A 20,703-nucleotide genomic window follows, 5' to 3' on the forward strand; every position below is an offset into this window, starting at 1 on the left:
CTTAAGGACCAGCGCAGTACATGGCAAGCAGGCTGTAAGCGTATTACAGTGGTAATACACTTACAGTCAATGCATCACAATACAGAAGTAAAGAGGATCAGACCCCCAAAAGTTGAAGTCCCAGAGTGGGACAAAAAAAAAGTGTCAAAAAAAGTAAAAAAAATAAAGCTTTACAAAAAAATTCAGTTTCAAGTAAAAAAAAAAAGTGTCCTTTTCCCAAAATAAAGTTAAAAAAATTGTAAAAAATAGGAAAAAAAATTTAAGTAGACAAATTAGGTATCACCGCATCCGTATACCTAATCATATGACCTAACATGACCTAACCCCTCAGGTAAACACCATAAAAAAATAAAAAATAAAAACTGTGTCAAAAAAGCTATTTTTTGTCACCTTACATCACAAAAAGTGTAATAGCAAGCAATCAAAAAGTCATATGCACCCCAAAATAGTGCCAATCAAACCATCATCTCATCCCGCAAAAATGATACCCTACCTAAGACAATCGCCCAAAACTGAAAAAAACTATGGCTCTCAGACTATGGAGACACAAAAATATAATTTTTTTTTGTTTCAAAAATGATATCATTGTGTAAAACTTAGGCCTCATGCACACGATCGTTGTACTGGTCCGCATGCGAAAGACAGTTTTTGCGGCTCGGGTGTGGACCCATTCACTTCAATGGGGCCGCAAAAGATGCAGACAGCACTCCGTGTGTTGTCCGCATCAGTTGCTCCGTTCCGTGGCCCCGCAAAAAAATATAACATGTCCTATTCTTGTCCGTTTTGTGGACAAGAATATGTATTTCTACATTTGGCCACCTGTTTCGTTCCGCAAATTGCGGAAGGCACACGTGCGTCTTCCGTGTTACATAAATAGATAAAAAAGTACACATATTAGGTATCGACGCGTCCGCAAGAACCTGCTCTATAAAAATATCACATGACCTAACCCCTCAGGTGAACACCGTAAAAAAATAAAATAAACTGTGTCAAAAAAGCAATTTTTTGTCACCTTACATCACAAAAAGTGTAATAGCAAGCGATCAAAAAGTCATATACACCCTAAAATCAAACTGTCATCTCATCCCTAAAAAAAAAGAGCCCCTACACAAGACAGTCGCCCAAAAAAAAAAAAAAAAAAACTACAGCTTTCAGAATGTGGACACTTCAAAAATGCTTTATTATGTAAAACTGAAGCAAACAACCCAAAAAAGTAGTCCTATTTGGCATTGTCGCATCCATGACAACCTGCTCTATAAAAATACCACATGATCTAACCTGTCAGATGTTCGTTGTAAATAACAAAAAATATAAACAGTACCAAAACAGCTATTTTAGGCCCCATGCAGACGTGTCCGGATTAGCTCCGGATGCGTTGCGTCTGCGATCAGGGAAAATCGTGCGAGTAGGTTCTCAATTGCAGTCAGTTTTGACTGCTATCACGTTCCGACGTTTTTATCACGCGGGTGCAATGTGTTTTGCACACACGTGATAAAAAACTGACTGTGGTACCCAGACCCGAACCCGGACTTCTTCACTGAAGTTCAGGTTTGGGATCGGTGTTCTGTATATTTTATTATTTTCCATTATAACATGGTTATTATGGTAAATAATAATATTTTTTTATTCAGAATGCTAAGTAAGAGGTCCATTGTGGGGTTAAAAATGAAAAAAAAAAAATATGTAACTCACCTTATCCACTTGATGAGCGCAATGACATAATCGAAGGTACTTTTCCAGCCAGGTCCCGCAAGAAGAAGAAAGAAGACGAGCCTGGCTGCGCGTTCAAGTGGATGAGGTGAGTTAAATTTTTTTTTATTTTTAATCCCACAATGGACCTTTTACTTAGCATTCTGAATTAAAGAATGCTATTATTTTCCATTATAACCATGTTATAATGGAAAATAAAAAAGTAAATGGGGTCCCGGGTAATTCATCTCTCATCTCCTTAGCAACCATGCGTGAAAATCGCATTTCATCCACACTTGCTTGCGGATGCTTGCGATTTTCACGCATCCCCATTCATATTGAACATGCTGCGATTTTCACGCAACGCACAAGTGATGCATGAAAATCACTGCTCATCTGAACAGCCCCATTGAAGTGAATGGGTCCGGATTCAGTGCGGATGCAATGCGTTCACCTCACGCATTGAACCCGCGCGGAATTCTCGCCCGTGTGAAAGGGGCTTTGTTTCCTTGCCTCAAATTTTTTTTAATATAGAGCAACCAAAAATCATATGTACCCTAAAATAGTACCAACAAAACTGCCACCTTATCCCTTAGTTTCCAAAATGGGGTCACTTTTTTGGAGTTTCTACTCTAGGGGTGCATCTGGGGGCAGTTCAAATGGGACATGGTGTCAAAAAACCAGTCCAGCAAAAGCTGCCTCTCAAAAACCATATGGCATTACTTTCCTTCTGCGCAACGCCGTGTGCCCGTACAGAAGTTTATGACCACATATGGGCTGTTTCTGTAAACTACAGATTCAGGGCCATAAATATATTTTTTTTGCTGTTAACCCTTGCTTTGTAACTGGAAAAAATGGATTAAAATGGAAAATCTGCTAAAAAAGTGAAATTTTTAAATTTTAGCTCTATTTTTCATTAATTCTTGTGGAACACCTAAAGGGTTAACAAAGTTAGTAAAATCAGTGTTGTATACCTTGAGGAGTGTAGTTTCTAAAATGAGCCCACTTTTCTGGAGTTTCTACTCTAGGGGTGCATCAGGGTGTATTCAAATGTGACATGGCAGCTTAAAATTACCCCAGTGAAATCTGCTTTTCAAAAACCATATAGCGTTCCTTTCCTTCTGCACAATACCGTCTGCCCATACAGCAGTTTACAACCACATATGGGATGTTTCTGTAAACTACAGAACCAGGGCAATAAATATTGAGTTTTGTTTGGCTGTTAACCCTAGCTTTGTTAGTGGAAAAAAATGGATTAAAATGGAAAATCTGCCAAAAAAGTGAAAATCTGAAATTTCATCTCCATTTTCCATTAATTCTTGTGGAACACCTAAAGGGTTAACAAAGTTAGTAAAAATCATTTTTTTAATACCTTGATGGGTGTAGTTTCTAAAATTGGGTCTTTTTTTGTGGTTTCTATTATGTAAGCCTCACAAAGTGACTTCAGACCTGAACTGTTTCTTAAAAAGTGGGTTTTGGAAATTTTCAGAAAAACATCAAGATTTGCTTCTAAATTTCTAAGCCTTCTAACATCCCAAAAAAATAAAATGGCACTTACAAAATGATCCAAACATGAAGTAGACATATGGGGAATGTAAAGTAATAACTATTTTTGGAAGTATTACTATCTATTATAAAAGTAGAGAAATTGAAATTTTACCACTGTCATGAATTACATTATGTGACGAGAAAACAATCTCAGAATGGCCTGGATAAGTAAAATCATTTAAAAGTTATAACCACATAAAGTGACACATGTCAGATTTGCAAAAAATTGCCTTGTCCTTAAGGTGAAAAATGGCAGGGTCCTGAAGGGGTTAAATTACACAAAACAGACTTGCAATTTTGCTATAACCATTTACAAATCTGTGTACCAAACTTGTAACTTTTCAATTATAGAAAACCCATGATTTTTCATTTATAGGTCTCGTAATTAGGGATGAGTGCATGGGCGTCCGCAGGGGGGGGCAACGGGGCAATTGCCCTTCCCCGAGCTGCTCAGAAGTGGGGGTGGGCGGCGGGGCTCAGGGAGATGAACGCTTCCATTGTGGAAGCGTTCATCTCCATTGTCATCTGTATCGCCATCCTCAGGACAGCGATACAGATGACTGTGCTGAGGCAGGGGAGGGAGAGGCGTGTCCCTTTTCCTTCCTCTGATAGGCTGCAGGCACTAGGCCGGCAGCCTATCAGAGGCCAGCGCAGTGCGGGACACAGGCCGGAAGAGGCCTGCATCGCATCGCTGCCAAGGAGGTAAGTATAAGTGTTTATTTTTTTGGTGTACAATACTGGTGGCTACTGGCACATAATGGGGGTCTCTGGCTACTGGCACATAATGGGGGTCTCTGGCTACTGGCACATAATGGGGGTCTCTGGCTACTGGCACATAATGGGGGGCTGTCATTACTGGCACATAATGGGGGGCTGTCATTACTGGCACATAATGGGAAGCTGTCATTACTGGAACATAATGGGGGGCTGTCATTACTGGCACATAATGGGGGGCTGTCATTACTGGCACATAATGGGGGTCTGTCCTTACTTGCACATTATGGGGGCTGTCATTACTGGCACATTATGGGGGCTGTCATTACTGGCACATGATGGGGGGGCTATTACTGGCACATGATGGGGGGGCTGTTATTACTGGCACATGATGGGGGGGCTGTTATTACTGGCACATGATGGGGGGCACTATAGGAGCATCTACTGAGGCCACAAAGAAGGGGTGTTTTATATGGGGGGCTCTGTGAATTTTATACTGGGACACATTATGGTGGGTACTATGAGGAAGGGGGGAGAGGAGTACTATGGGGTCATCTACAGGGGGCACTAAGAAGGGGTATTTTATACTTGCAAATTATGGGGGACACTGAGGGCATCTACTGGGGCATTTTATACTGGTACATTATGGGGGTCGCTAGGAGGAAGGGGGGAGAGGAGCACTATGGAGGCATTTACTGGGGGCACTATATAGGGGTATTTTATACTGGCACATTATGGGGGCACTATGATGACATTAGCTCAACTGGGGGCATTACAAGGGGAATTATTTCTACTGGGGGGCATTATGGTGGGCTTTATTACTCCCACATGGTATGACCCCCTAGTAGCAGCACCATCCTCTCCCTGCTCTGCTATTCCTCTGCCCCGTCTCCAAATCCTTATTATGAAATCTTTCTCATTAGAATAAAACACAACATCAGCTGCGTCGAGCCCCCCAGCCAAGTGTTGAAGTGGTGTCCGAGATCCCCAAGGGCCAAGCCAAGTAATTGTAAGTTTTCATGTGAAATATGTTTGTTATACACATATAGCCTACACTGTGCCACACAATATACAGTATACCGCTACACTGTGTAGTCTGTTCTATAAGCACCATTGTTTTGTGGCGGCGGACAGAAAATAATCTGGAAGTGCCCCTCCCGAGACCAGGCTCTGGATCCGCCACTGCACAGCTCATGCGTTATTATACTTTGTGATAATGAATATGCCCCTCCCCTTCATTACATTCTCAGAAACAAGCAGAGCATGGATGTCAATAAAATTATTCCCCCCCTGGAAAAATTTCGGCGGACACCCATGCATGTAGGCAGACACACACTGTGGCGCTCCTGGCCAAATCCTCAGTTTTCCCGCTACATCGCCGAACATCTTGGAGGCAGCTTGTGTGGACCCAATTCCCCCTCTGTATAGCACCCTCTGACAGCCCTATGACTCGCCAGAAAGCTAAGGAGAAGGAGGGGAAGGAGTGCAGTATCTCCACGCCGCTTAAACAACATGGCACCGCTAAAATGTCTGAGGTAGCTGCGCGGCTGGAAAAGTTCGCCCGCAGCTCGGCGCCATCCACAAGTCCCCCAGCACTGGATACTGAACTAGCAGCTGATCCGATTGAAGCCGCAGGACACACTGAGGAGTGCTCTTCACCACCTGTGGAGAAAGAGGTCAGTACCATACGTGAGCTGGGAGCCAGATCTGATATAGAATCCACCATTAAGGATGTGTATAAAGCGGTAGCACAGTGTGGGGTGGCGGTGGCCTCACTAAATACCCATATGGGGGGACTGAAGGAAGATATTTCTCTCATACGATAAGATATGAGGCAAGTCAAAGAAAGAGTTGGCGAGTTAGAGGGTCATCTGAGCGCAGTGGAAGACCAGGTACGCCATTAAAAAGGCATCTGCAACGTGTAATCCATAATGTCTCACTGCTCATTTCTAAGTCTGATGACCTTGAAAACCGTCTGAGACTTAATGATGTCCGAATAATTGGTGTGCCCGAGCATGCTGAAGGAACTGATGCTGTTGCATTTATGGAAAAGTGGCTTGCTGATAAAATTGGAAGAGAGAAACTGTATCCACTTTTTGCTATTGAACAGGCGCATCATGTGCCATTCCGCCCTCCACCTCCAGGGGCGCCACTGAGACCCCTCCTGATCAAAGTGCTACACTTCAGAGATTAGGATGCCATCCTGAAAGGTGCAAGAGATTGTGCAGACCTAAGTATAAACGGGAATCGAGTATCCTTATTTACGGATTTCTCTGCGGAAGTCCAAAAACAGAGAACGCGCTTCCTGGATGTTAAAAAGAGGTTGAGAGCTTTACAACGAGAGCTTTACAACTGCCTTATTCAATGCTATATCCCGCTAAACTGTGAGTGATTGTGGGCGGCACAACACACCTGTTCGAAAACTGTGGAAGCGTGTAATTGACTGGATGTCCATGAAAGAGATCTACGTGGCAACAGCTGAAGACACAGTGAACTCTCAGGTGTATTTAAGCAGCATCCAGTATTTTGCCAGTTAAGCCAACTATATGTTACCTCTTTACTGGACTCCTTGATGATTAACTGCTATGTTGCGGGTGAGAACTTTCTTTTTTCTCTTATCTTTTCTTCAGTTTTCAGTTCCGGGTTGTTCTGAAATGTAGTGGGCTACAGCATTATGAAGCGCCAGGCCCTAGCACTGACACAGCACTGTCAAGACAGGCGTTTTTGCTAACCGTAGCAGTCTCTGCCTGTATTTACGGATCAGGTTTATTCATTTTTTTTGTACCCCCGGTTCTCCATTGTAGGTGGATCTGTCTGCTTTGTTAATGGGAATGTTGGGGTGGGATTGGGTGGGAACCGAGACACAATGTATGTCCGCTGTTGAGATATGTGGTGGCTCCCCCGGGACAAGCGGAACTGGGACAGCTTTTTTCTGGAGATTGTATTATGATGGGTACTCTTAAAATTATTGCCTGGAATGTAAGGTGATTGGGTCGGGCCTCCAAACGGCATGCTGTCTTCCATACTCTGCAAATGCATCAGCCTGCAATCCTTTGTCTCTCCGAAACACATCTTACTCCTGATAAAACACATCTAATCCATAGGGCGTGGATGGCGCATGAGTTTCACTCTACTTATTCCACACATGCACGAGGAGTTAGTATCCTGGTATACAGAACCCTTCCCTTCGCAGCTAGGGACACATGCATTGATAGCGAAGGCAGGTTTATATGTATTGACTGTTCTGTATATCATTTTAGATTGATACTGGTCGCAGTATATATCCCACCACCATATTCGAGTGAAATTCTGAAAAGAATCCTAACATTTACCACCAAATTCCCCAGAAACCCCACTTTGATGATGGGAGATTTCAATATGTATTTGGACGGAGCCCTCGATAAGTTTCATACAGATGCCGCCGAAACGAGTAGTTCCCTCACTCCCATGTCTAGATTGTTCTTGGAGGTCGACCTATGTGATCTTTGGAGGACCCAGCACCCAGGAGAGTGGCAATACTCTTGCTACTCCTCCTCACACAACTCATTGTCCAACTCATTGTGATTTGACGATTGGGTCTCCTTCTTTACTGGCTGTGACTCAGGAGGTCTCCTATCTCCCCTGAAGTATTTCCGACCATTCTCCACTTTTGGCACAGCTGAAATTGGGGAACGTAGCACATACTTCAAGGCCTATATGGCGTCTGAACCTGTTCTGGCTTAATCTAGTGGATATGGGCACTGTGATTTCCTGGGCCATAGGAAGGGATCTGCTTCATCGGTCCATGGTATGGGACGCAATGAATGAGTATGTTAGAGGGCTCTATATTAAAAATATTAATGTGCATAAGACGAAAAGTAGGGCTCTAACTAAAGAACTCACAGATAGAGTTTTGTATACAGAAACTAAATATATCGAAAACCCATCACCAGAAAACATAGCTAACTGGAAGGAAGCCCAAGGATTGCTGAAGGAACATCTACAAGTTAGGGCTGGGTATAAGCAGTTTTTTAGAACCCAAAAGTTCTTTACAGATGGGGAAAGCGCAGGCCATTTACTGGCCACTATTATCAAGGCACAGACTGGTCCCTCTTGTGTGACCTCTATTAGGGATGTGCACAGAAACTTGGTCACAAGGAATGAGGATATTTTAGGGGCTTTTTACACTCATTTTAAAGATGTACAGGGTGGGCCATTTATATGGATACACCTTAATAAAATGGGAATGGTTGGTGATATTAACGTCCTGTTTGTGGCACATTAGTATATGTGAGGGGGGAAACTTTTCAAGATGGGTGGTGACCATGGCGGCCATTTTGAAGTTGGCCATTTTGAATCCAACTTTTGTTTTTTCAATAGGAAGAGGGTCATGTGACACATCAAACTTATTGGGAATTTCACAAGAAAAACAATGGTGTGCTTGGTTTTAATGTAACTTTATTCTTTCATGAGTTATTTACAAGTTTCTGACCACTTATAAAATGTGTTCAATGTGCTGCCCATTGTGTTGGATTTTCAATGCAACCCTCTTCTCCCACTCTTCACTCACTGATAGCAATACCGCAGGAGAACTGCTAGCACAGGCTTCCAGTATCCGTAGTTTCAGGTGCTGCACATCTCGTATCTTCACAGCATAGACAATTGCCTTCAGATGATCCCAAAGATAAAAGTCTAAGGGGGTCACTGGATATGCGAAATTGCTACATGATGATGTGTTTCCCTCTTTATGCACTGAAGCTGGCACGTTCCCTGAGTTTTTCCAGCAAGATGGTGCACCACCACATTATGGGTGTCAGGTTCGAGCATTCCTAGATGAACAGCTTCCTGGAAAGTGGATTGGTCATCGTGGGCCAGTTGAATGGCCCCAAGGTCTCTCGATCTGACCCCCTTAGACTTTTATCTTTGGGGTCATCTGAAGGCAATTGTCTATGCTTTGAAGATACGATATGTGCAGCACCTGAAACTACGGATACTGGAAGCCTGTGCTAGCATTTCTCCTGCAGTGTTGCTATCAGTGTGTGAAGAGTGGGAGAAGAGGGTTGCATTGACAATCCAACACAATGGGCAGCACATTGAACACATTTTATAAGTGGTCAGAAACTTGTAAATAACTCATGAAAGAATAAAGTTACATTAAAACCAAGCACACCATTGTTTTTCTTGTGAAATTCCCAATAAGTTTGATGTGTCACATGACCCTCTTCCTATTGAAAAAACAAAAGTTGGATTCAAAATGGCCGACTTCAAAATGGCCGCCATGGTCACCACCCATCTTGAAAAGTTTCCCCCCTCACATATACTAATGTGCCACAAACAGGACGTTAATATCACCAACCATTCCCATTTTATTAAGGTGTATCCATATAAATGGCCCACCCTGTATATCAATCTAGGATGACGGTTACTGATATAGATAGAACCAACTACTTACTAGACATATCAATGCCTACCCTTTCCATGGAACATAGACAGCTACTTGATGAGACAATCTCAATAGAAGAAATAGAAATAGCGTTGAAATCCTTCCCTAACGAGAAGGTTCCTGGGGGGAAAGGGGGGGCGGCTTGCCAGGGGAATTTTATAAGAAATATCAGGAAATTTTACTCCCACACCTCCTTAATGTCTTTAACGATGCTCTGCAGGCTGGTACTCTTCCCAGCTCAATGAGAGAGGCGATAGTGGTAGTAATCCCAAAACTAAGCAAGTACCCCACACAAGTAGATTCCTATCGGCCCATCTCTTTGTTGAAAGTGGATATAAAAATCCTGGCCAAAGTCCTTGCTAACAGGCTGTTAAAGGTAATTCATACTGTTATTCATGAAGATCAGTCTGGCTTTATGCCTGGCAAATCCACATCTCTAAATCTCAGGCGCCAATTTCTTAACCTTCAGTTGGGAGGGGGTGAGGAACATGGGTGCAGTATTGTGCTCTCACTCGTTGCTGCCAAAGCTTTGACAGTGTCGAGTATGAATACTTGTGGGTAGGGATGAGCGAACCCGGCGCTTTCTTGGCGCTTTTTGAAAGGCTGCACAGCAGCCAATCAACAAGCGTCATACTACTTGCCCCAAGAGGCCATCACAGCCTTGCCTACTATTGGCATGGCTGTGATTGGCCAGTGCAGCATGTGACCCAGCCTCTATATAAGCTTGGGTCACGTTGCGCTGCACGTCACTCTGCTGATTCAAGCATAGGGAGAGGTTGCAGCTGCGACGTTAGGGCGAGATTAGGCAGTGATTAACTCCTCCAAAAGACTTCATTCTGTGATCGATCTGCAGCTGTGGATCATTGAAGTGCTAGTATTGACTTGCTCACTTTTTTGAGGTTGCCCAGAGCGTTTTTAGATCACTTTTTTTCTGGGGTGATCGCGGCCATTTTGTGACTTGTGGTGCGCCAGCACAAGCTATCACCAAGTGTATTTAACCATCAATAGTGTGGTTATTTTGTGCTATATCCTACATCAGCTGCAGGCTGAGCCTGTGTCACCGAAGTGCATTTAACCATCAACAGTCTGGTTATTTTTTGGCCATATACTACATCAGCTGCAGGCTGAGCCTGTGTCACCGAAGTGCATTTAACCATCAACAGTCTGATTATTTTTTGGCCATATACTACATCTGGTGCAGGCTGAGCCTGTGTCACCCAAGTGCATTTAACCATCAACAGTGTGGTTATTTTTTGGCCATATACTACATTAGGGGCAAGTTGAGCCTGTCACACAGTGCAAAAAAAAACAGGTCTCACATTTCTATTCAAGCAAATCTGTACTGTTTTAGCTGCTCAAGTTATTTGTAGTGACCGTAAAAGCACACTTTTTTTTCTGGGTTGAAAAACTATTCCCAAATTTGCCATTCTCCAAATAACTAGTTTCTGGTATTTGAGGCCTACTTGAAATCTATCCCAAAAAGGATATCTTACATTGAAGGTACTGATAGTGTCATTCAGAAAAACCTAAGACACATGCTACCGTGCAGATAGAAGTCTGATTCTGAGATTAAACCTTAACCTGTCACACAGTGCAAAAAAAAACAGGTCTCACATTTCTATTCAAGCAAATATGTACTGTTTTAGCTGGTCAAGTTATTTGTAGCGACCGTAAAAGCCCTTTTTTTTTTCTGGGTTGAAAAACTATTTCCCAAATTTGCCATTCTCCAAATAACTAGTTTCTGGTATTTGAGGCCTACTTGAAATCTATCCCAAAAAGGATATCTTACATTGAAGGTATTGATAGTGTCATTCAGAAAAACCTAAGACACACGCTACCGTGCAGATAGAAGTCTGATTCTGAGATTAAACCTTAACCTGTCACACAGTGCAAAAAAAAACAGGTCTCACATTTCTATTCAAGCAAATCTGTACTGTTTTAGCTGGTCAAGTTATTTGTAGTGACCGTAAAAGCACACTTTTTTTTCTGGGTTGAAAAACTATTCCCAAATTTGCCATTCTCAAAATAACTAGTTTCTGGTATTTGAGGCCTACTTGAAATCTATCCCAAAAAGGATATCTTACATTGAAGGTATTGATAGTGTCATTCAGAAAAACCTAAGACACACGCTACCGTGCAGATAGAAGTCTGATTCTGAGATTAAACCTTAACCTGTCACACAGTGCAAAAAAAAACAGGTCTCACATTTCTATTCAAGCAAATCTGTACTGTTTTAGCTGGTCAAGTTATTTGTAGCGACCGTAAAAGCCCTTTTTTTTTTCTGGGTTGAAAAACTAATCCCAAATTTGCCATTCTCAAAATTGTGGTGAATGGGAACAATGAGGAAAACATCTAATAAGGGACGCGGACGCGGATGTGGACATGGTCGTGGTGGTGTTAGTGGACCCTCTGGTGCTGGGAGAGGACGTGGCCGTTCTGCCACAGCCACACGTCCTAGTGTACCAACTACCTCAGGTCCCAGTAGCCGCCAGAATTTACAGGGATATTTGGTGGGGCCCAATGCCGTTCTAAGGATGGTAAGGCCTGAGCAGGTACAGGCATTAGTCAATTGGGTGGCCGACAGTGCATCCAGCACGTTCACATTATCTCCCACCCAGTTTTCTGCAGAAAGCGCACAGATGGCGCATGAAAACCAAGCCCATCAGTCTGTCACATCACCCCCATGCATATCAGGGAAACTGTCTGAGCCTCAAGTTATGCAGCAGTCTCTTATGCTGTTTGAAGACTCTGCTGCCAGGGTTTCCCAAGGGCATCCACCTAGCTCTTCACCAGGGGTGGAAGAGATAGAATGCACTAACGCACAACCACTTATGTTTCCTGATGATGAGGACATGGGAATACCACCTCAGCACGTCTCTGATGATGACGAAACACAGGTGCCAACTGCTGCGTCTTTCTGCAGTGTGCAGACTGAACAGGAGGTCAGGGGTCAAGACTGGGTGGAAGATGATGCAGGGGACGATGAGGTCCTAGACCCCACATGGAATGAAGGTCGTGCCACTGACTTTCACAGTTCGGAGGAAGAGGCAGTGGTGGGACCGAGCCAACAGCGTAGCAAAAGAGGGAGCAGTGGGCAAAATCAGAACACCCGCCGCCAAGAGACTCCGCCTGCTACTGACCGCCGCCATCTGGGACCGAGCACCCCAAAGGCAGCTTCAAGGAGTTCCCTGGCATGGCACTTCTTCAAACAATGTGCTGACGACAAGACCCGAGTGGTTTGCACGCTGTGCCATCAGAGCCTGAAGCGAGGCATTAACGTTCTGAACCTTAGCACAACCTGCATGACCAGGCACCTGCATACAAATGTTGTGGAAATTTTATTATGCGGACATTTTACTTTAGGATGTGTGTGTGTTTTTATAGTTTGTCATCTGTCTCCCTGTGTCTTGGAGAAATGTCTGCTTTTAAGACATGCATATCTGCCTTGTCGGTATACTAGTACCGTATACTGACAATAGCTGTAGAAATGTCTCGCAGATAATTTCAAACCTATGGGAACCAGTAGAATGATCTTTATTAGACACTGATCACCTTTGAGCAGTGTTGAATGCTGACAGGGATGGGGCGTGTGCATTGTCCTAGCCACATTGATTGCCCCACCCTGTCCTTTGACATCACTTCCTGCATGTTATCACTTCCTGTATCCTTGTCTTGGGCCAGCCCCTTTTACACCTTTTGTTAGTAAATAAAAGGTGAGCAGACTGAGAAGCGCGGGGGAGTCTCTCAGGATTTTCAATCAAGATGGTAACATTGGTGTCTGTCTCTGACTGGGGTTGAGGGAAGGGGGACTCACCTTTTTCCTTACACAAACTTTGATGCGAGCTGATTGCAACTATTAATATTTACCACAACAGTTGGCGACCACGAATTAGAAAGCTAATTTTTTTCCCCGTTATCAGCAGAACTCAAAGTAGACACAGCTTAGTTTTCAAAAAGCAAAAAAGGCCGGCATAAGGTAATATCCTTTTTCCTTACTCTCATTGTTGAGAAAGTTTTGCTCTTTGGGAATTTAAATCTGTGTACTCCAATCTGCTGATATCTGGAAAGAAATCTACTTAAAAGAACCTTATTGGTGTATATGGTTGTTGTCTGCTGCATCAAGGGGTGTGAGGATAAGGTGAGTGTTTTTCCCTTGAGTTGATTGTACAGAGGTTGTATGAAGAGATTGTATGATGAGTAGTACAGGGTATTGTGTTTTTTGTAACTTCTTAACTTTTGTTACTTTGATTTTGTAAGAGGCAATTTTATAGAGGTTTATAGAGGCAGCAATTGGTTTTAGTGTTTGTACATTAGAGACAGCATTTAGAGAGTATTTTTATATTGTTAACCTGTAAATCACCCACAGAGTGGAGGTTGTGCTCTGGTTTCAGGGAGTAGGGAACAGGGAATATAGAAACTGTTTTTATTGTTGGATTTTGATTTCCTCTGTGTGATGACCATGTGCTTGGTGGCCATCTTTACCATGTGCTTGGCGGCCATCTTTACCATGTGCTTGTCGGCCCATCTTAGTCAGTTTACTATGGAAAGCGATCTGATTGTTTTTGCCTGAAATGTTAGTTTTGTCAAATAATTATCTTGTCTTTTTATAACCTTTCTATGTACAGTTTTATTTTGTTTTGATAAGTTTTATGCTGGATATCAGTGGAGTGTTTGGTTATGGTATAGCTCAGTGACCAGTCTGATACAGGAATCATTGTGTGAACATTAGTGGCAGTTTAGTGGTGAAATCGTCCTATAGTTGATGATTCTGCTTAATGTTTGTATATCTGTGGCTGTTACACTGACTTGTTTGGCATAATTAATACGGGTATTACACTGTAGAAAGGTTCTGTGCCAAAAAAATTGGGACAACTCCTAGAAATTGGTACTAGTGTTTTGTTTTTTGTAGCAACCATTGTGGGGTTTGTTTTTGTGCAATGGAAAGTATTTTTAAAGAAGTAGCAAAGTTGAAGGACACGGCGGCCATTCTTCAGGCTATGCAGGGATCTACTGATCCATGGCTGCAGGCCCAGAATTGTGTAGCAAACCTGATCGGTACCAAAAAATGGCGCAAAAGGAAAGGCAAGTATGCTCTGATTTTTGCTGCTGGGTGGATAGCGGATAAATATCAGGAGTCTTGTAGGCTGAAGCTGAGTTTGGAAGGAGAAGTGGAAGATTTAAAAGTGGAAATTGTTAAATTGAGAACTCTTGTCCAGCAGGCAGCTGAAGCCAGCGCTAATTATGAATGTACTGTGAGGTATAATACTGAGCTGCGCAAGGAGAATGAATGTTTGTCTGAAAGCCTGACGCACGCACAGGATGCTGTAAGGGAATTGCCAGAGTCATTGAAGCAACCGTTGGAGAGTAATGTGTCTGGGATTGGAGGCAATGTATGCACTGTAAGCATGGCGAAGTCTGAGGATTGTGGTTCAGATAGTGGAACCGACTCAGGGATGGAGATGGACAATGTGTCTGACCTTGGAGTTGGGCGTATTAACACAAGGCCAGAACATTCCTCAGATGAGTCCGTGGTAAGTGGACTCAATATGGTTAATGTTGTGCGCCAAATCAAATCGCCATGTGCCCAGACAAGGTATTATGCAGGGAGGCGAGGTATTCTTTGTTTTGCATGCAGGGAATACGGGCACATTGCACAATATTGTAACGTTGCTGATGGCAACAGACACGGGTATGTTAAGTACCCCAGAACCACACCTAGAAGTAAAGTGGTTTATTCAACACGATGGGGCAATGGTCCCAGACATGCTTCTTTGCAAAGGCAGAGACCCCAGGAACAGCCGAGGTCATCTATCAGTGAGGCGGATTTTAAATCACAATATGAACGGTTAAAATGTGAAAGAAACCGGTTTTGGGACCTTGTGATGTTAAATCCTGCTTCTCTGGTAAAATGAATCTGAAGCTGTTTGGGGCTGGGGGCAAATTAACATTTCAATTACTGGATGGGTAGAAATTCTCCTGTATGGTTTCAGGGGAACCCTCTAAGACATTGATTTGTTAATTCAGTCCTATACAATTGTATGCGTTCCTAAGGTTTTAGTTTTTGTATGCGTTTTGGGCTAAGGTAAAATTAACTTTTTACTGAATCTCAATGTATGCAGTAGGACTGTCTGTAACTGAAGTTTGTTATGTTTGTTTTTCTCTCCTGTTTACAGGTCTTCTTATTTTACTAATCCATTTATTATTATTTTTTTTTTAGGTTTTTATTGAAGTCTCTTTCAGTTTTTCCTTATTTACCAACCCATTTTTATTTTTTAGCCTATTATTAATTTTTTTCCTTTTTATTAATTTTTTTAGGTTTTTCATATTTTGGCGCTTTTCTCTTTTTCTTTCTTCTCTTTCTTTCCCTCCCTTTTCTCTGCAGATTTGGTTAGGAGTACTGGGGGTCTCATGATATTGTGTGGGAACTACTGTCTGAATTCAAGGGTTGCTGCTGAGTGAGAGGTTTCTGATCAGTCACTGCAAAAAGGGCTTCGTGTGCTGTTCAGCTTGACTATATAGAATCATATCGGCAAAGGAAAGTGAGTTGATGAGCATTTTTTTTTAGGAGACAAGGTGATATATATCACCTGGGCATACCAATAGCTGTGTGAGTAACCCCATTCCCCACAGGAGTACTGTGTGTTTGTTTCCTGTGCACCCCCCGTCCCCACAGAAGGTACTGTGTGTTCTCTGTGCACCCCTCGTCCCCACAGAAGGTACTGTGTGTTCTCTGTGAACCCCTTTTCCAACTCCAGGTCAATTGGAAGCCCTATCCTGTGGTCAGGTCACTATTTAGAGCCAAAACCGAGGCTGGTATATCTCATTAGGAGACTCAGAGGGCCGCCGTGTGTCGGCGGGAGCCCTTTTCCTCACGCTGTTACTCCTTTTCCTGAGGTCTAACTAGGGTGAACGGAGTCCGTGTGTCGGTGCTAGAAACCCTGGGGCAACTCAGAGGCAAACGAATCGGAGTAGCAGCCGTCCAGGGCGTTTGTCGCGGACACTGGAGGTGGACGCACCTACTTTTAGAAAAATTCCTTGCGTAGGTCGCGGGAAACTGTAGCTCGAGCATGAGTGTAGGGAACAGAAGGGTACCACTTCTGACTATAGGATAGCCAAGCAGTACATGAAATCCATCTATGGAGGAGGAGTTGTTAAGCCCCTCAAAGATTGGCACCAATGGACTGTAGGTTCAGAGTGGACCATCCCCAAAGAGGGGACCTTTGAGGTCTGGATTTGGGAAAAGTTTGTCCGTGAATTCCCCACTAGACTCCAAAGCCATGGTTCCCTCCAGAAGGCAGAACTGTGGCTGCACGAATCCATCAAGCTCCAGCAACAGGGCATTCAAAAGTCCCAGACAGTGCGAACTAACACTGTCATGTAATCCCGTCCCGCTAAGACTGCAGAGTCCAAGAGAAGCGCTTTTCTCTTTCTCTCTCTCTCTCTCTCTCATCCCTTCGTCATCTCTCCATCTAACCTTGAGACGATGCACCATGTTTAATCCAGCTTCTCTTCGTCCTGGTTTTAAGGACGATGAGAAGGGGGGAAAGTGGTGCAGAAAACAACGATCTTCAAACTTTCTAACCTCTCAAATGTCAATCCTTTTCTTTGCTGGTACTTGGGTCCGATTTTTGCAAAGAAGGTAAAAATCACGGCCGATCCATGGCCTGAATGTTCCACTGTAACCCTTTTATTCCATCAGGTATGCCCCCAGGCAGCCCCACGGGTTATCACCCGATGTCCACCACCGGGTTTGGGAGTTCTCTTCCGGACCCAGACTCAATAACCAGTGTTCATTCTAGTCAACCAGGTGATTGGGTCGTGCTAAAGAAACATCCGAGGACGGGACTAGAGCCGAGATATCTTGGGCCATTCCAGGTGCTGCTGATGACGCCAACCTCTCTGAAGTTCGAAGGATGAGACAACTGGATCCACACCGGTCACTGCAAGAAGCTGCTCAACTAAGTCAAAGAATGCAGAGTATCACTTTTGTTTATTTGTTACAAGGAGGCATTTGTTGATAGACGATACATTATTATTAGCTCTGGCTCCTGCTCCTTGCTTATTAATCCTGTATGGGTGTCCGGGCAGCTAGGCGACCCGTAGATGTGGGATCCTCCGGTTGTGAGGAAGGTTATGCCTGGCTAGCAGACACCATTGACAAGGGTCAGGCCCATACTGACAGGAGCAGGACAGAGGCGGAGCTATGACTAGTGACGGTTAGAATCCTTTTTAAAGCTTTGGGAGGTCTTGGGGCTCACTGGTTTTCCATTGGATCCGGGTGAAAGGAAATGGGACATGTACTTATGTTTTTTGTTTCCTTTCCTTCTATATGCCGGAGTGAGATGTTCCTGATGTCTAATCGACTGAGTTACCGAAGACCGAACAGACAAGACGCCCTGAAGACCAAACCATGGACCAGATGCAGAGGATCCCAAACCAGCCGGCGACCAACGCGAAACGCCACCTCCTAAGTCACCTCCCGAAGAAAAGAAGACGTGTCAAGATTGACTTTACAAAGACTGGTTTTTATTTCAAAGAAGAAGATCGAGATCCGTCGAGGGACATTGGCGAGCATATGACAAAGAGGAGGGACTGTTGTGGAAATTTTATTATGCGGACATTTTACTTTAGGATGTGTGTGTGTTTTTATAGTTTGTCATCTGTCTCCCTGTGTCTTGGAGAAATGTCTGCTTTTAAGACATGCATATCTGCCTTGTCGGTATACTAGTACCGTATACTGACAATAGCTGTAGCAATGTCTCGCAGATAATTTCAAACCTATGGGAACCAGTAGAATGATCTTTATTAGACACTGATCACCTTTGAGCAGTGTTGAATGCTGACAGGGATGGGGCGTGTGCATTGTCCTAGCCACATTGATTGCCCCACCCTGTCCTTTGACATCACTTCCTGCATGTTATCACTTCCTGTATCCTTGTCTTGGGCCAGCCCCTTTTACACCTTTTGTTAGTAAATAAAAGGTGAGCAGACTGAGAAGCGCGGGGGAGTCTCTCAGGATTTTCAATCAAGATGGTAACATTGGTGTCTGTCTCTGACTGGGGTTGAGGGAACGGGGACTCACCTTTTTCCTTACACAAACTTTGATGCGAGCTGATTGCAACTATTAATATTTACCACAACACAAAGCATGAACTGCAGTGGAGTAAACACCTTAAAAACAAGGAAGTCACTCAGGCTCCCCCTGCTGCCTCTTCTGCTGCTGCCGCCTCGGCCTCTTCTGCTGCTGCCGCCGCCTCGGCCTCTTCTGCTGCTGCTGCCGCCGCCTCGGCCTCTTCCTCTGCCTCTGGAGGAACGTTGGCACCTGCCGCCCAGCAAACATGGGATGTACCACCAACACCACCACCTGCGTCACCAAGCATCTCAACCATGTCACACGGCAGCATTCAGCTCTCCATCTCACAAACATTTGAGAGAAAGCGTAAATTCCCACCTAGCCACCCTCGATCCCTGGCCCTCAATGCCAGCATTTCTAAACTACTGGCCTATGAAATGCTGTCATTTAGGCTGGTGGACACACACAGCTTCAAACAGCTCATGTCACTTGCTGTCCCACAGTATGTTGTTCCCAGCCGCCACTACTTCTCCAAGAGAGCCTGCACAAACAAGTGTCCTATAAAATCAAGTGTGCACTGCGCAACGCCATCTGTGGCAAGGTCCACCTAACCACAGATACCTGGACCAGTAAGCACGGCCAGGGACGCTATATCTCCCTAACTGCACACTGGGTAAATGTAGTGGCGGCTGGGCCCCAGGCGGAGAGCTGTTTGGCGCACGTCCTTCCGCCACCAAGGATCGCAGGGCAACATTCTTTGCCTCCTGTCTCCTCCTCCTCCTACTCAGCTTCCTCTTCCTCTTCTTCCACCTGCTCATCCAGTCAGCCACACACCTTCACCACCAACTTCAGCACAGCACGGGGTAAACGTCAGCAGGCCATTCTGAAACTCAGAAGTTTGGGGGACAGGCCCCACACCGCACAGGAGTTGTGGCGGGGTATAGAACAACAGACCGACAAGTGGTTGCTGCCGGTGAGCCTCAAGCCCGGCCTGGTGGTGTGCGATAATGGGCGAAATATCGTTGCAGCTCTGGGACTAGACGGTTTGACGCACATCCCTTGCCTGGCGCATGTGCTGAATTTGGTGGTGCAGAAGTTCATTCGCAACTACCCCGACATGTCAGAGCTGCTGCATGAAGTGCGGGCCGTCTGTTCGCGCTTCTGGCGTTCACACCCTGCCGCTGCTCTGTGCTACAGCATAACTTCCGCCTTCCTGCTCACCGCCTCATATGCGACGTACCCACCAGGTGGAACTCCACCTTGCATATGCTGGACAGACTGTGCGAGCAGCAGCAGGCCATAGTGGAGTTTCAGCTGCAGCACGCATGGGTCGGTCGCACTGTGGATCAGACACACTTCACCACCAATGACTGGGCCTCCATGCGAGACCTGTGTGCCCTGTTGCGCTGTTTCGAGTACTCCACCAACATGGCCAGTGGCAATGACGCCGTTATCAGCGTTACAATACCACTTCTATGTCTCCTTGAGAAAACACTTAGGGCGATGATGGAAGAGGAGGTGGCCCAGGAGGAAGAGGAGGAAGAGGGGTCATTTTTAGCACTTTCAGGCCAGTCTCAGAGGGTGTTTTTTTGCAACACCAGAGGCCAGGTACAAATGTGGCCAGACAGGGCCCACTACTGGAGGACGAGGAGGACGAGGATGAGGAGGAGGTTGAGGAGGATGAGGATGAAGCCTGTTCACAGCGGGGTGGCACCCAAAGCAGCTCGGGCCCATCACTGGTGCGTGGCTGGGGGGAAACACAGGACGATGACGATACGCCTCCCACAGAGGACAGCTTGTCCTTAACTCTGGGCAGCCTGGCACACATGAGCGACTACATGCTGCAGTGCCTGCGCAACGACAGCAGAGTTGCCCACATTTTAACGTGTGCGGACTACTGGGTTGCCACCCTGCTGGATCCCCGGTACAAAGACAATGTGCCCACCTTACTTCCTACACTGGAGCGTGATAGGAAGATGCGCGAGTACAAGCGCATGTTGGTAGATGCGCTACTGAGAGCATTCCCAAATGTCACAGGGGAACCAGTGGAAGCCCAAGGCGAAGGCAGAGGAGGAGCAAGAGGTCGCCAACGCAGCTGTGTCACGCCCAGCTCCTCTGAGGGCAGGGTTAGCATGGCAGAGATGTGGAAAAGTTTTGTCAACACGCCACAGCTAAGTGCACCACCACCTGATACGGAACGTGTTAGCAGGAGGCAACATTTCACTAACATGGTGGAACAGTACCTGTGCACACCCCT

At 44.9% G+C, this 20,703-nt stretch overlaps 1 protein-coding gene across 1 annotated transcript in view; it reads left to right on the top strand.

Moving 5' to 3' along the window:
* The window catches only part of LRMDA (leucine rich melanocyte differentiation associated), a 1,445,047-nt gene extending 1,439,204 nt beyond the window's left edge, over positions 1-5,843 (top strand). The window contains exon 8 of the mRNA XM_040436084.1: positions 5,833-5,843. The gene's annotated coding sequence lies outside the window, so the exon portion shown is untranslated. The remainder of the gene's footprint in view (positions 1-5,832) is intronic.
* The last annotated feature ends 14,860 nt before the right edge of the window (positions 5,844-20,703 follow it).

The sequence above is a fragment of the Bufo bufo genome, chromosome 6 (assembly GCF_905171765.1).
Source record: "Bufo bufo chromosome 6, aBufBuf1.1, whole genome shotgun sequence".
In the NCBI taxonomy this organism is placed as follows: Eukaryota; Metazoa; Chordata; class Amphibia; order Anura; family Bufonidae; genus Bufo; species Bufo bufo.